Source organism: Pseudophryne corroboree, chromosome 8 (assembly GCF_028390025.1).
Source record: "Pseudophryne corroboree isolate aPseCor3 chromosome 8, aPseCor3.hap2, whole genome shotgun sequence".
In the NCBI taxonomy this organism is placed as follows: domain Eukaryota; kingdom Metazoa; phylum Chordata; class Amphibia; order Anura; family Myobatrachidae; genus Pseudophryne; species Pseudophryne corroboree.
Window position 1 is genome coordinate 235204175 of NC_086451.1, and position 17697 is coordinate 235221871.

At 47.8% G+C, this 17697-nt stretch overlaps 1 protein-coding gene across 9 annotated transcripts in view; it reads left to right on the forward strand.

The window, feature by feature from the left end:
- Positions 1-17697, forward strand: part of DLG3 (discs large MAGUK scaffold protein 3) — a 699019-nt gene that overhangs the window by 198460 nt on the left and 482862 nt on the right. The gene's annotated exons all lie outside the window — the stretch shown is intronic.

Genomic DNA, 17697 nt, shown 5'->3' on the forward strand with positions numbered 1-17697 from the left:
TTTTATGATATGTGGGTATATATATTGTGTTATTTTATGTAGATTGTTGCAGATGTCTCTTCATTCAAAAGGACAAACGTTTATATGTATTCCCATACATGAATCTTGCACATTGTGTGGGTGGAGGCACATATGCGTTTTCTCACAGCTGAGGGCTCCCAACAGTCTATTTTGCAGATGGAAGTGCAGTAAGACTTGTACATATTAGTGAAATAATAACTTGGTAATCGATGAACAAGGATGTTCAGGCCCATAAAGAGGAAGATGGTGATTAGTAATTACAGATAGATCACACTGTGGTGGGGAATATACTTGTTCTAATATAAGAAATACAGGGTGTGTCTGGTAATAAATGTAAGTATAAGACTGTGTCGTTTTTGGTATGTCTGAAATGGTGGTGCTGTCTGCTGTACCATAGGAGAGGAAGAGGTGCTCTCCTCACACGAGGTTACTTTGCCAATGATTGAGGCTGCTTAGTGAGTGAAGTTACCTAACAAATGAATGAGACTACGCTTTAATACTTTAATACTTTAATACATCTTAATTTGAAGTGAGCTAGAGAGTAACACTTCTGTGGTGAATTAAATTGTCCCCAAGAAAGGTGACCCCCCCCCCACACACACACACGCATACATATGTGGGATGCCTGTCAAATGTGCTAGACTTTACTAATACTTGCTCTTCAACAGGTGCTCCTCTTCACTTTCACAGGTAGTGAGACACCCAAAGTCAGAGTAACTACTGCACATGACCTACCCGCCCCATCTGTGCCTCATCCTGAAGCTGTTAAGTGTCTTGCTCTTTGACCCCCATAAGTATTCTTTATTGCTCCTGATTCTTCTCCCAATAGATATACAGATCTATACTGCCTATAATTTTGGTCTATATTTTGCCATATTCTTTTCATACACAGGATACAAATATACATTTGTTAGTATGTGTACATATACAGTATATATATATTCTATTATACATTATTATATTACCCATGTGAGTGGGCTGACGTTGGAGGGAGTTGATATTTTCCTGCATTACAGTCTGTCTGCTCAGAAAATGGACGGAGTAATCTGAGTGTTGTAAAATGGAGGCTGTGTGAAAGAACGGAAACCTAGGGAGACAACCTACAAGTACATGTACACTTAGGTCTTTTCCCCACATGCATGCAGAAATGATGCAGCATTTTCATGCCAAATACCATTTTTGTGTTCCAAGTAAATGCGATTCAAGTATGTATGGAAAATATGAAGCTGATCTTAAGCGAAGGGTTTGTATGACAGTGCCGAAGAATATGTGCATACATTTCATCACCTTTAATACATGGTAAGTGCATGGATGTTACATGAGCATCTGCAGTTTTTGTGCTTTATGGTACAATAAAATAGTGTTTAGTAACACAGTATAAGAACTGGAGTTTATGAAAAAAATGATTCATACTAGTATAATAACGTAATCAAAATTCTATCTATCTATCTATCTATCTATCTATCTATCTATCTATCTATCTATCTATCTATCTATCTATCTATCTATCTATCGCTATCTCCTATTTTCTCTATCTATAAGCAGCTATCTTGTTATCTATCTATTCACACATCTATCTGTCCATACAGATACAGCATGTGCTTGCTGGCCCTGTACACATTCTGCTGCCTGACAGCTGGTGACTCCCCTGAGGCAGGTTCCTGAAATCCAAGGGTTAATTATCCTGGGGAGGGAGGAAGGAGTAGGAATTCAGTTACCATGGAAACCTCCTCCTCCTCCTGCACAGATCACCATGTACCAGAATCTGCACACTCCCACCCCTCTACCATGACTCTCTCACTCCCTCGCTTCCTCTTTCCTTTTACTTCTCTCCCTTACTTGCGATGTACCTAATTCTCTTTTCAAGTGACAATGATGCATACACTGACTAACATATGAAATGTATTATAATACACAGCATGAGAGTGGGATCATATTCTAGTATCCTGGGGAACCGCTTTACATGCCACTTCCTGCAGTCACTCACCTATTCCAATAACATGGCAGCCTACACACTTCTTCCAGATTTCTCTTCTCTTAGTTAGATCTGGGGTTCCGCATGCTGGCTACAGTATTATAGCAGTAATGGACAAAGGCTGCAGACCTGTTTATTTGTAATGAACTTATTTTGTATTTGGGGAAACAAAGTACTTAACTACCCCAGAAAAGCAAAATATGTTTCAGAACATACTGGCAGTGCTTTTATGTTCTGCAAAGGGTGTAGCAAGATTCTCTTATTGACATACCAGTTATTCATCTAAGCCAGTTCCCAAGCATGGTCCTCAAGCATACTTACCGTCATTCTGGCTGCTCTCTGCGGGAGAGAGCAGCCAGGTCGGCTCAGCAGGGAGGCAGGGGGAGGGCTGTGACGTGAGGAGGGGGTAGACCGGAGGCGGGATGGGGGCGGGACAGTGGCGGAGTTACAGCGGCACCTCCTTTAAGCCACGCCCCCACTCTGTAATGCCACGATCTCATTACACTGCAGGGGGCGTGGCTATGATGACGCGATTCAGCAAGAATCACGTCATCTACTGCCCAGACCGCCCACTTTACACACTAAGTAAGCGGACGGGCAGGGGGGACCCCTGAAATCGGGAGACTTGCAGCTCTTCCGGGGGGCCGGGAGGGCCGCCTGATTTTCGGGAGCCTCCCGGGCCATTCCGGGAGAGTAGGCAAGTATGTCCTCAAGCCACCCTAACAGCCCAGGTTTTAAGGATATCCATGCTTGTGTACAAATGGTATAATCACACTGACTGAGGTACTAAAAAAGTCACTTGTGCTTTAGCATGGATACCTTTAAAGTCTAGAGACTGTTAAAGTGCCTTGAGGACCACGTTTGGGAACCACTGATCTAAGCTATAGAGGGTCTTGTCTGAAAAAAAGCAACTGGTTACAGTAGTATACAAAAAGAAGTGGAAAAAAAATACACTACAGCATGAAAGAAGTGCAAGTCAAACTATCTTTAATGCAAACTTCTCTCTTAGGGGTCTATTTATGAAGCAGTGAAGTTTGGAGCCAGTGGAGAAGTTGCCTGTGGCAACCAATCAGCATTGAAGTGACCTTTAAAATTTGCATACTATACAATTGTACGGAGCAGCTGATTGGTTGTCATGGGCAACTTCTCCACAGGCTCACTTCTCCACTCTTTTCACTACTTCATGAATAGACCCCTAGCCATGTCATACAGTGGTAACTGTTCCAGCCAACAGATGATATAAGTATTACAGTTGTTTCAGATTCATATCACTGGTTCTGAATGAAATAGTAAGTATATATATATATATATATATATATGAGACACTGCTATTATTGCCAGGCACAACCTAGTTAAACACAGAAAGCGTCATTCATACCCTTTTCAGACAGAAATCCCGGCATTTACCCGGCATTTGAGTGCCGGGTGATTTTGCCGGTCTCTGCCTGACCACCCTTTCACACAGAGAAGCAAATTACTGGGTCAATATTTTCTGCCCGGCAATTTGCGTATCAACAAGGGTATTTTGTCTGTGTGAAAGGGTCAACCTGGGTAGAAATTCCTGGGTCTCCGACCCTGGTAAATTCCTGGGTCAAAGTCACAGGAATTTCAACCCGGGTTGACCCTTTCACACAGAAAAAGGACCTGTGTTTATCGGCAAATTACTGGGTAGAACTGCTTCACCTGGTAATGTACCTTTCTGTGCGAAAGGGGTATTAGAGTTAGGACAGTTACAGCTGGTGCAAAGTGAGACCTACCTCTGCTTGTTTAGAGTAAAAGATGCATTTCAGTACAACAATATGCACATGTCCATAGGCAGATTATTACGCATCTCACACGTACAGTGTCCTTGGCAGCCCTTAACTGTTTGGGTATGCTAGGGCTTGTGGAACCATAAGCACCAGAATACACTGTCAGCTAGAGTCTGTTGGAACCTGTAGTACGGCAAGAAAAAATGCTATAAAAAAACAACAAAAAAGATCTTAACATCACACAACTACTTATACCCAATTTTTAGATGCCTGAACCCAGGGGGATACTTTCCAGTGTTGCTTTTTTTAATCCAATAGGATTTATAATTAGCAAAGCCTAATTTGAATGACACAAACCTTCTCCCATCTTGTCAGTGTTAACCAGTGCAGCTTCACAATGGGCCTGATTCAAGGTCCCAACCCTATTGCGGCACATGCTGCAAAGTACCAATGCTTCGTACTTAGCGCATGCGCTGAACCCGTACTGCACATGACGCAGTTCGGTGTCAGTCTGATGGCATTTGTGTGCAGGAAGTAGGCAGTGGCAGCCTCCGTTTCTCAAAACGTGGGCGTGTTACCGCCATTGTAGAAAAGGGACGAGGCCAGGATCTCCATCAGAGGATGATTTCCTGGCCTCTTTGTTGTATGTGCGATCCCCATGAATCACGCAGCCTGTTGATGGTGTCGCAGATGATCCTAGGATGTAGCTTGGATCACTAATACAAGCAGGAGCGGTGGCACTACCTGCTGCATTGATATGTAGGCAGCAGCGATAGCAGCTCCAACCACATTTGAATCATGTCCTATGGTTGGTCATAGACCAAGAAGACTGCTCTGGTTATTTTAGGGTTCAGCTTTTGATCTACATTTAGATATTGTAGTTCATTAATTTTATTCTCTGAATGAACTATATTATATAATGACGTGAGTGAGATGACTGCAACTCTGTTAGCAGCAGGCGTCTTTTTTTTTTTTTTTTTAAATGCATCTTATTTGCATTGCTATGCAAATAGGAGGGTGTAGTACTGGTGACCGGCGGTCTCCTTACCGCCACGCTGCGGGCTCGGTGGCGACCTGCGGTCGCCACGGGTTCTATTCCCGCTCTATGGGTGTCGTGGACACCCACGAGTGGAAATAGTCCCTGTTGGTCGGCATGCCGTCGGGCTCACGGAGGAGGTCATGTGACTGTCGGTCAGCTGACCGGCGGTCACATGAATACCACCCCAAATAGGACACCCAATCAGCTTAATGATATGTGGCATGCCTATATTCTGTGTGTGTCTGCATCTGTATTTGCATACAAAATAATTTTGACGTCAGACATCCGCCCTCCAAATGCCTCAACACGCCTGAGTTTGGATCTCCACGCCCAGAAAACGGTGAGTTGACGGCCAGTTCCGCCTTTCTCCTGTCAGTCTTCTTGCGGTCGCTGCTGCGACCGCTTTCTTTATTAGCGGTGTCGCTGCTCGGCGACGGCCATCGCCGGGCAATGACGCACCTGTGCAATGCGGCCACAGAACATGCGCAGTTCCGACTCGATCGCACGGCTGCGAAGAAGCGCAGCGTGCGATCGGGTTGGAATGAACCCCCATGTGCACTGCAGGGGGGACAGATATAACATGTGCAGAGAGAGTAGATTTGGGTGGGATGTGTTCAAACTCAAATCTAAATTGCAGTGTAAAAATAAAACAGCCAGTATTTACCCTGCACAGAAATAAAATAACCCACCCAAATCTAAATCTCTCTGCAAATTTTACATCTGCCCCCCCTGCAGTGCACATGGGGGTCATTCTGAGTTGATCGTAGCTGTGCTACGATCAGGCACTCAGACATGCGGGAGGAGCTTAGGGCTAGTCCGCCCCGCATGTTAGTGCCGCCCCCCCCCCCTCCCCCCGCATAAGGGCAAAAGCATCGCACAGCGGCAATGCTTTTGCATTTCAGGAGCAGCTCCCGGCCAGCGCAGCTCCTGTGGCTGCCCGGATTGATCTTTTCATGTGTCGACCTTCATGTGTCGACCATTTGTCCATGTCGACCAGGCCAATAGTGGTCGACCTAATGAGTGTCGACCTTAACATTGTCGATCATTCATACCAACGCCGTGCAGTGCAGGTTGGGTAGATATAACGGATGGCGGTCATTAGGTCGACATGAGTTAGGTCGACATACATTGTGTCAACCACGTTTGGTCGACGTGCATTATGTCGACATGGTCATTAGGTCGACATGGTCATTAGGTCGACATGGAAAATGGTCGACGTGGAAAAAATAAGATTTTAAACCTACCGGTAAATCTATGTCTCCTAGTCCGTAGAGGATGCTGGGGACTCCGTAAGGACCATGGGGTATAGACGGGCTCCGCAGGAGATAGGGCACCTAAAAAGAACTTTGACTATGGGTGTGCACTGGCTCCTCCCTCTATGCCCCTCCTCCAGACCTCAGTTAGAGAACTGTGCCCAGAGGAGATGGACAATACAAGGCAGGATTTAGCAATCCAAGGGCAAGATTCATACCAGCCCACACCAATCATACCATGTAACCTGGAACATACATAACCAGTTAACAGTATGAACAAACGACAGTAACGGTCCAATACCGATGTCAACTGTAACATAACCCTTATGTAAGCAACAACTATATACAAGTCTTGCAGAGTTTCCGCACTGGGACGGGCGCCCAGCATCCTCTACGGACTAGGAGAAATAGATTTACCGGTAGGGTTAAAATCTTATTTTCTCTTACGTCCTAGAGGATGCTGGGGACTCCGTAAGGACCATGGGGTTTATACCAAAGCATCCAATCGGGCGGGAGAGTGCGTATGACTCTGCAACACCGACTGAGCAAACGCTAGGTCCTCATCAGCCAGGGTATCAAACTTGTAGAATTTAGCAAAAGTGTTTGACCCCGAACAAGTCGCCGCTCGGTAAAGTTGTAATGCCGAGACGCCTCGGGCAGCCGCCCAAGAAGAGCCCACCTTCCTAGTGGAATGGGCCTTAACCGAATTTGGTACCGGCAATCCACCGTAGAGTGTGCCTGCTGAATCGTATTACAGATCCAGCGAGCAATAGTCTGCTTTGAAGCAGGAGCGCCAATCTTATTGGCTGCATACAGGACAAACAGAGCCTCTGTTTTCCTAATTCTAGCCGTCCTGGCTACATAAATTTTTAAGGCCCTGACTACGTCCAGGGATCTGGAATCCTCCAGGTCACTTGTAGCCACAGGCACCACAATAGGTTGATTCATATGGAACGAAGAAACCACTTTAGGCAAAAATTGCGGACGTGTCCTCAATTCAGCTCGATCCACATGAAAAATCAAGTAGGGGCTCTTGTGTGACAAAGCCGCCAATTCTGACACTCGCCTTGCTGATGCTAAGGCCAACAACATGACCACCTTCCAGGTAAGAAATTTCAACTCAACCTTGTTAAGCGGTTCAAACCAGTGTGATTTTAGGAACTGCAACACCACGTTCAGGTCCCATGGTGCCACTGGAGGCACAAAAGGGGGCTGGATGTGCAGCACTCCCATTACAAACGTCTGGACTTCTGGAAGAGAAGCCAATTCCTTCTGAAAGAAAATCGAGAGGGCCGAAATCTGTACCTTAACAGAGCCTAATTTCAGGCCCATATCCACTCCTGTCTGTAGGAAGTGGAGAAAACGACCCAGATGAAAATCTTCCGTAGGTGCATTCTTGGTTTCACACCAAGACACATACTTTCGCCAGATACGGTGATAATGCTTAACCGTCACCTCCTTCCTAGCCTTTATTAAAGTAGGGATGACCTCATCCGGAATCCCCTTTTTCGCTAGGATTCGGCGTTCAACTGCCATGCGGTCAAACGTAACCGCGGTAAGTCTTGAAATACACAGGGCCCCTGCTGCAACAGGTCTTCCCTCAGAGGAAGAGGCCAGGGATCTCCTGTGAGCATCTCTTGTAGATCCGAGTACCAGGCCCTTCGAGGCCAGTCTGGGACATCGAGTATCGTTCGTACTCTTCTTCGTCTTATGATCCTCAACACTTTTGTGATGAGAGGAAGAGGAGGAAACACGTAGACCGATTTGAACACCCACGGTGTTGCCAGAGCGTCTACTGCTATTGCCTGAGGGTCCCGAGACCTGGCGCAGTACCTCCGAAGTTTTTTGTTGAGGCGTGACGCCATTATGTCTATTTGAGGAGTTCCCCAAAGACGTGTTACGTCTGCAAAGACTTCTTGATGAAGTCCCCACTCTCCTGGATGGAGATCGTGTCTGCTGAGGAAGTCTGCTTCCCAGTTGTCCACTCCCGGAATGAAGACAGCTGACAGAGCGCTTACATGATTTTCCGCCCAGCGAAGGATCCTTGTGGCTTCCGCCATTGCGACTCTGCTTTTTGTCCCGCCTTGGCGGTTCACATGAGCCACTGCTGTGACATTGTCTGATTGAATCAAAACCGGTAGGTTTCGAAGAAAACTGTCCGCTTGTCGAAGGCCGTTGTAAATGGCCCTGAGTTCCAACACATTGATGTGTAGACAGGACTCCTGGTCTGACCAAAGACCCTGAAATTTTTTTCCCTGTGTGACCGCTCCCCATCCTCGGAGGCTCGCGTCCGTGGTAACCAGGATCCAATCCTGAATTCCGAACCTGCGACCCTCCAGTAGGTGAGCACTTTGCAACCACCACAGGAGGGACACTCTGGTCCCTGGGGACAGTTATTTTCCGATGTAAGTGCAGATGGGACCCGGACCACTTGTCCAGAAGGTCCCATTGAAAAGTCCTTGCATGGAACCTTCCGAAGGGAATGGCCTCGTAGGCTGCCACCATTTCCCCCAGAACTCGAGTGCATTGGTGAACTGACACCGTTTTGGTTTTAGCAGGTCTCTGACCATGTTCTGTATGTCTTGGGCTTTCTCTATTGGGAGGAAGACCTTCATTTGTTCCGTATCCAGTATCATGCCTAGGAACAGTAGTAGAGTTGTCGGAATCAACTGTGACTTCGGTAGATTTAGAATCCAACCGTGTTGCTGGAGCATTCTCATCGAGAGCGCCACACTGCTCAGCAATTTCTCCCTTGATCTCGCTTTTATCAGGAGATCGTCCAATTATGGGATAATTGTGACTCCATGCTTGCGCAGGACCACCATCATTTCTCTAACGTCCTAGTGGATGCTGGGGACTCCGTAAGGACCATGGGGAATAGACGGGCTCCGCAGGAGACATGGGCACTTTAAGAAAGAATTTAGATTCTGGTGTGCTCTGGCTCCTCCCTCTATGTCCCTCCTCCAGATCTCAGTTTGAATCTGTGCCCGGACGAGCTGGGTGCTGTTTAGTGAGCTCTCCTGAGCTTGCTATAAGAAAGTATTTTGTTAGGTTTTTTTATTTTCAGGGAGCTCTGCTGGCAACAGACTCCCTGCATCGTGGGACTGAGGGGAGAGAAGCAGCCCTACTCTCCGCAGATAGGTCCTGCTTCTTAGGCTACTGGACACCATTAGCTCCAGAGGGATTGTACACAGGATCTCACCCTTTGTCGTCCGATCCCGGAGCCACGCCGCCGTCCCCCTCGCAGAAGACAGAAGCCGGGTGAAAGAAGCAAGAAGACTTCGAAATCGGCGGCAGAAGACTCCAGTCTTCACATGAGGTAGCGCATAGCACTGCAGCTGTGCGCCATTGCTCCCACACTACACCCACATACTCCGGTCACTGTAAGGGTGCAGGGCGCAGGGGGGGGGGGCGCCCTGGGCAGCAATTAGAGACCTCTTTGGCAAAAGTTTGCATATATACAGTTGGGCACTGTATATATGTATGAGCCCCGCCAAAATTGTACATGAAAGCGGGACAGAAGCCCGCCGTCGAGGGGGCGGGGCTTTTATTCCTCAGCACTCACCAGCGCCATGTTTTTTCTCCACAGCACCGCTGAGAGGAAGCTCCCCAGCCTCTCCCCTGCAGTTACACGGTAGAAGAGGGTAAAAAGAGAGGGGGGGGCACATAATTAGGCGCAAAAATCAATATAAACAGCAGCTACTGGGTTAACATTAAGTTACTGTGTTATTCCTGGGTTAATAGCGCTGGGGTGTGTGCTGGCATACTCTCTCTCTGTCTCTCCAAAGGGCCTTATGGGGGAATTGTCTTCAGATGAGCATTCCCTGAGTGTGTGGTGTGTCGGTACGTGTGTGTCGACATGTCTGAGGTAAAAGGCTCCCCTAAGGAGGAGATGGAGCAAATATGTGTGTGAGAGGGTGTCTCCGTCGACAAAGCCGACACCTGTTTGGATATGTGTAATTAAGTGCTAAGGTGAATTTATTGCACAAAAGATTAGAGAACAGACAGGGAATCTACCCATGTCTGTCCCTATGTCGCAGAGACCTTCAGAGTCTCTCAATGCTCACTATCCAAAATAATAGACACTGATATCGACACGGAGTCTGACTCCAGTGTCGACTACGATAATGCAAAGTTACAGCCAAAATGGCAGAAAAGTATTCAATATATGATTATTGTAATAAAAGATGATTTGCATATCACTGATGAGTCATCTGTCCCTGACACAAGGGTACACATGTTTAAGGGGAAGAAAGCTGAGGTAAATTTCCCTCCTCTCATGATGAAAAAGAGCGGGAATCTCCAGACAAGAGACTGCCGTTTCCCACAAAGAATTCTCAGGGAGTATCCTTTCCCCACTAGGGCCAAGATACGATGGGAATCTTCCTCTAGGGTGTCACGTTTGCCAAAAGGTAGCCCTGACGTAACAGCTATTCTCAGGGATCCTGCAGATAGCGTGCACATTCTGGTACACTACTCAGACCGGCGATTGTGTCGGCATGGGTTTATAGCGCTGCGGCAGCGTGGACAGGTACCTTATCAGCAGAGATTGAGACCCTAGTATGTATATATATATATATATATATATATATGTATATATAGAGATATATATATTAAAGATGCTATCTTAAGAGATATATATATATATATATATATATATATATATATATATATAACATGCCCAAAGAGACATGAGTCTACTGGGTCCTAGAGTCAAAGCTATGTCGATTTCTGCTTGACGTATCCTGTAGAATATGCAATGGACAGATGATGCCGACTTAAGAGGCATATGGAAGGCTGAGGATTGTGTGGAGAAGGGTTCTTGGATCTGGTCTCCACAGCTATAGCTGGTAATTCTGATATTTTGCCTTATATTTCTGCACAGCCTAGGAAAGCACTACATTATCAAATGCAGCCTTTCGAACAAAGAAACAGGAAAGTCCGAGGTGCGTCCTTTCTTGCCAGAGGCGGGGGCAGAGGAAAGAAGCTGCACAACACAGCTAGTTCCCAGGAACAGAAGTCCTCCCCGGCCTCTTCAAAATCCACCGCATGTCGCTGGGGCTCCACAGGAGGAGCTAGGCCCGGTGGGGGCACGCCTTTGTAAGTTCAGCCACAAGTGGGTTCACTCCCTGTTAGATCCCTGGGCAATAGATATTGTGTCTCAGGGATACAAGCTGGACTTTGAGGAGATGCCCCCTCACCGACGGCCCTGCCGGCTTCCCCCCACGAGAGGGAAACAGTGTTAACTGCAATTCACAAATTGTATCTTCAACAGGTGGTGGTCAAGGTTCCCCTCCTTCAACAAGGAGGGGGTTATTATTCGACCATGTTGTAGTCCTGAAACCAGACGGTTCGGTCAGACCCATATTGAATTTAAAATCCCTGAACATATACCTGAAAAGGTTCAAGTTCAAGATGGAATCGCTAAGAGCGGTCATTGCAAGCCTGAAAGGGGGAGATTTTATGGTGACTCGGGACATAAAGGATGCATACCTTCATGCATGTCCCCATTTATCCACCTCATCAGGCGTACCTCAGAATTGCGGTACGGGATTGTCATTACCAATTTCAGACGTTGCCGTTCGGTCTCTCCACGGCCCCGAGAATATTCACCAAGGTAATGGCGGAAATGATGGTGCTCCTGCGGAAGCAAGGTGTCACTATTATCACGTACTTGGATGATCTCCTCATAAAAGCGAGATCAAGAGAGCAGTTGCTGAACAGCGTATCACTTTCTCTGGAAGTGTAACGGCAACACGGCTGGATTCTATATATTCCAAAGTCGCAGTTTGTTCCTACAGCTCATCTGCCTCTCCTAGGCATGATCCTAGACACAGACTAGAATTGGGTTAATCTCCCGATAGAGGAGCTCATTACACTGGTCAGGAATCTATTAAAACCAAAACAGGTGTCAGTGCATCACTGCACTCGAGTCCTGGGAAGGATGTTGGCTTCATACAAGGCCATTCCCTTCGGCAGGTTCCATGCGAGGACCTTCCAATGGGACTTACTGGACAAGTGGTCCGGATCACATCTTCAGATGCATCGGTTGATCACCCTATCCCCCAGGGCCAGGGTGTCTCTCCTGTGGTGGCTGCAGAGTGCTCACCTTCTCGAAGGTCGCAGATTCGGCATTCAGGACTGGGTCCTGTTGACCACGGATGCAAGCCTCCGAGGGTGGGGGGCAGTCACACAGGGAAGAAATTTCCAACAACATCCTGGAACTAAGGGCCATATACAACGCCCTACGTCAAGCGGAGACCCTGCTTCGCGACCAACCGGTTCTGATTCAGTCAGACAACATCACCGCAGTGGCTCATGTAAACCGCCAAGGCGGCACAAGGAGCAGGGTGGTGATGGTAGAAGCCACCAGAATTCGCTGGGCGGAGAATCACGTAAGCGCACTGTCAGCAGTGTTCATTCCGGGAGTGGACAACTGGGAAGCAGACTTCTCAGCAGGCACGACCTCCACCCGGGAGAGTGGGGACTTCATCAAGAAGTCTTCACGCAGATTGCAAGTCGGTGGGAACTGCCATAGGTGGACATGATGGCATCCCGCCTCAACAAAAAGCGGCAGAGATATTGCGCCAGGTCAAGAGACCCTCAGGCGATAGCTGTGGACGCACTGGTGACACCGTGGGTGTTCCCGCCGGTCTGTGTATTTCCTCCTCTTCCTCTCATACCCAAGGTGTTGAGAATCATAAGAAAAAGAGGAGTGAGAACAATGCTCATTGTTCCGGATTGGCCAAGAAGGACTTGGTATCCAGATCTGCAAGAAATGCTCACAGAGGACCCGTGGCCTCTGCCTCTAAGACAGGACTTGTGCAACAGGGGCCCTGTCTGTTCCAAGACTTACCGCGGCTGCGTTTGACGGCATGGCGGTTGAACGCCGGATCCTAGCAGAAAAAGGCATTCCGGATGAGGTAATTCCTACGCTGATAGGCTAGGAAGGATGTGATGGCTCAACATTATCACCGTATATGGCGAAAATATGTGGCTTGGTATGAGGCCAGGAATGCCCCTACGGAGGAATTCCAGCTGGGCCGTTTCCTTCACTTCCTACAGTCGGGAGTGACTTTGGGCCTTAAATTGGGTTCCATTAAGGTTCAGATTTTGGCCTTATCCATTTTCTTTCAAAAAGAACTGGCTTCTCTGCCTGAAGTTCAGACGTTTGTAAAGGGAGTGCTGCATATTCAGCCCCCTTTTGTGCCTCCAGTGGCACCTTGGGATCTTAACGTGGTGTTGAGTTTCCTGAAATCACACTGGTTTGAACCACTCAAAACGGTGGAAGTAAAATATCTCACGTGGAAGGTGGTCATGCTATTAGCCTTGGCTTCGGCTAGGCGTGTGTCAGAATTGGCGGCTTTGTCACATAAAAGCCCTTATCTGGTTTTCCATGCGGATAGAGCAGAATTGCGGACCCGCCCACAATTTCTGCCGAAAGTGGTTTCATCCTTTCATATAAACCAACCTATTGTGGTGCCTGTGGCTACTACTGACTTGGAGGATTCCGAGTCACTGGATGTCGTCGGGGCTTTGAAGGTTTATGTAGCCAGAACGGCTAAGGTCAGGAAAACAGAATCTTTGTTTATCCTGTATGCTTCCAACAAGCTTGGAGCGCCTGCTTCAAAGCAAACTATTGCTCGCTGGATCTGTAACACGATTCAGCAGGCTCATTCTGCGGCTGGGTTGCCGCTGCCTAAATCAGTTACGGCCCATTCCTCAAGGAAGGTGGGCTCTTCTTGGGCGGCTGCCCGAGGGGTCTCGGCATTACAGCTTTGCCGAGCGGCTACTTGGTCAGGTTCAAACACCTTTGCAAAGTTCTACAAGTTTGATACCCTGGCTGAGGAGGACTTTGTGTTTGCTCATTCGGTGCTGCAGAGTCATCCGCACTCTCCCGCCCGTTTGGGAGCTTTGGTATAATCCCCATGATCCTTACAGAGTCCCCAGCATCCACTAGGACGTTAGAGAAAATAAGATTTTACTTACCGGTAAATCTATTTCTCGTAGTCCGTAGTGGATGCTGGGCGCCCGTCCCAAGTGCGGACTTCTTCTGCAATGCTTGTATATAGGCTCTCATTCCGAGTTGATCGGTCGCAAGGCGAATTTAGCAGAGTTACACACGCTAAGCCTACGCCTACTGGGAGTGTATCTTAGCTTCTTAAAATTGCGACCGATGTAATCGCAATATTGCGAATACAAACTACTTTGCAGTTTCTGAGTAACTTCAACCTTACTCTGCCTGTGCGATCAGTTCAGTGCTTGTCGTTCCTGGTTTGACGTCACAAACACACCCAGCGTTCGCTCAGACACTCCCCCGTTTCTCCAGCCACTCCTGCGTTTTTTCCGGAAACGGTAGCGTTTTCATCCACACGCCCATAAAACGCCGTGTTTCCGCCCAGTAACACCCATTTCCTGTCAATCACATTACGATCGCCGGAGCGATGAAAAAGCCGTGAGTAAAAATACTATCTTCATTGTTAAATTACTTGGCGCAGTCGCAGTGCGAATATTGCGCATGCGTACTAAGCGGATTTTCATTGCGATGCGATGAAAAATACCGAGCGAACGACTCGGAATGAGGGCCATAGTTATTGCTTAAATAAGGGTTATGTTATAGTTGCATCAGAGTTTATCTGATGCTATGTGATTGTTCATACTGTTAACTGGGTAAAGTTATCACAAGTTATACGGTGTGATTGGTGTGGCTGGTATGAGTCTTACCCTGGATTCCCAAAATCCTTTCCTTGTACTGTCAGCTCTTCCGGGCACAGTTTCTCTAACTGAGGTCTGGAGAAGGGACATAGAGGGAGGAGCCAGAGCACACCAGAATCTAAATTCTTTCTTAAAGTGCCCATGTCTCCTGCGGAGCTCGTCTATTCCCCATGGTCCTTACGGAGTCCCCAGCATCCACTACGGACTACGAGAAATAGATTAACCGGTAAGTAAAATCTTATTTTCCGCCATTATCTTGGTGAAAATCCTCGGGGCCGTGGAGAGTCCAAACGGCAACGTCTGAAATTGGTAATGACAATCCTGTACAGCGAATCTCAGGTATTCCTGATGGGGGCATATATGGGGACATGAAGGTACGCATCCTTTATGTCCAGAGACACCATAAACACCCCCTCCTCCATGTTGGCTATTATCGCTCTGAGAGATTCCATTTTGAATTTGAATTTTTTTATGTACAGGTTTAGGGATTTCAGATTCAAAATAGGTCTGACCGAACCGTCCGGTTTCGGGACCACAAATAGGGTTGAGTAGTAACCTCTTCCCTGCTGGTGCAGGGGAACCTTGATTATCACTTGCTGTATACACAGCGTTTGAATTGCAGCTACATCCCTTTTCGATGTGGAAGCTGGTAGGGCCGATTTGAAAAATCGGCGCGGGGGCACCTCCTCGAATTCCAATTTGTAACCCTGGGAAACTATTTCCAATACCCAGGGATTCAGGTCCGAACTGACCCAGGCCTGACTGAAAAGTCGAAGACGTGCCCCCACCGGTGCGGACTCCCTCAGGGGAGCCCCAGCGTCATGCTGTGGGTTTTGGAGCAGCCGGGGAGGACTTTTGTTCCTGGGCACCTGCCGAAGCAGGTGCTCTCTTGCCTCTGCCCTTACCTCTGGCGAGGAAAGAGGATCCCCAACCTCTTTTGGACTTGTGCGACCGAAAGACTGCATCTGATAGGGTGTTACTTTCTTTTTCTGTTGGGGAATATATGGTAAAAAATTTGATTTACCTGCTGTAGCTGTGTAAACCAGGTCCGTCAGCCCATCCCCAAACAATACATCACCCTTATAGGGTAGTACTTCCATATGTTTCTTGGAATCAGCATCACCCGTCCATTGGCGAGTCCATAAGGATCTTCTCGCTGAGATAGACATGGCATTGGCCCTAGAAGCTAGCAATCCAATGTCCCTTTGAGCATCCCTCATAAATAAGACTGCATCTTTAATATGGGCTAGAGTTAGGAATATAGTATCCTTATCCATATTATCAATTTGATCTGTCAGCTCATCTGTCCAAGCTGCAATTGCGCTACACACCCATGCCGACGCAATTGTCGGTCTTAGCACAGCACCCGTATGAAAATAAATACCCTTTAAGGTAGTTTCTTGCCTGCGATCTGCAGGGTCCTTAAGGGCCGCTGTGTCAGGAGACGGTAGCGCCACTTTCTTGGACAAGCGCGTCAGGGCCTTGTCCACAGTGGGGGGTGATTCCCAAATCTCCCTGTCCTGTTTAGGGAAAGGGTATGCCCTATAAATTCTTTTGGGGATCTGCGGTCTCTTATCCGGAGTCTCCCAAGCTTTTCCAAAGAATTCATTTAATTCATGAGATGTTGGAAAGTCAATAATCTGTTTCTTTTCCTTAAACATGTGTACCCCTGTGTCGGGGACCGAGGGTTCATCCACAATATGCAACACATCCCTTATTGCCACAATCATACACTGAATGGTTTTAGTCACCCTAGGGTGCAATTTTACTTCGTCATAGTCGACACTGGAATCAGAATCCGTGTCGATAGTAGTGTCTTGTGTTAAGGGACGCTTTTGAGACCCCGACGGGCCCTGTGAGTCGGTCCAATCCGAGGATTGACCCCCTGATGTCCCCCCTAAATCAGCCTTATGAAGCCTTTTATGTAAAGATACCACACTTGCATTCAACATATGCCACATGTCCATCCAATCTGGAGTCGGCACAACCGACGGGGACACACCACTCATTTGCTCCACCTCCTCCTTGGAGAAGCCTTCCGCCTCAGACATGTCGACACACACGTACCGACACCCCACACACACAGGGATTAACCTATAAGGGGACAAAACCCCAACCAGGTCCTAAGGAGAGACAGAGAGAGAGTATGCCAGCACACACCAGCGCTTAAAAACACTGGAAAAAATATGTCCAGATAGCGCTTTTTTTTTCTTTATATATATATATATATATATAATATGCCAATTCCCACTCACTGCGTCGCTAATGTGCCCCCCTCCTCTTTTTTCCAGCCTGTGAAGTTCAGCAGGGGAGAGACCAGGGAGCCAGCGTTTTCCTCATGCAGCTTCTGTGGAGAAAATGGCGCTGGTTAGTGCTGAGGATCAAGCCCCGCCGACCCGACGGCGGGCTTCGGTCCCAGTGATTTTTTAATAAAATGGCGGGGGATCATAGATTTACTGCCTCCGCAGTCTAATCAAACTGTTTTGTGCCAAAATGTGAGGTTTGTTGCTGCCCAGGGCGCCCCCCCCCCCTGCGCCCTGCACCCTTCAGTGCTGCTCTGTGTGCGTGTGACTGGGAGCAATGGCGCGCAGCTTATCGCTGCGCGCCTTACCTCATGAAGATCTGATGTCTTCTGCCGCCTAAGATGTCTTCTGCCTTCTCTATCCGGCTTCTATCTTCGGCATCTGTGAGGAGGACGGCGGCGCGGCTACGGGACGAACCCCAGGTGAGACCTGTGTTCCGACTCCCTCTGGAGCTAATGGTGTCCAGTAGCCTTAGAAGCAGTGCCCAACTTGACAAGCCAGCTCTGCTTCTCTCTCCTCGGTCCCACGATGCAGGGAGCCTGTTGCCAACAGGACTCCCTGAAAATAAAAAACCTAACAAAAATCTTCTTCCACAGAAAACTCTGGAGAGCTCTCTGCAGTGCACCCATTCTCCTCTGGG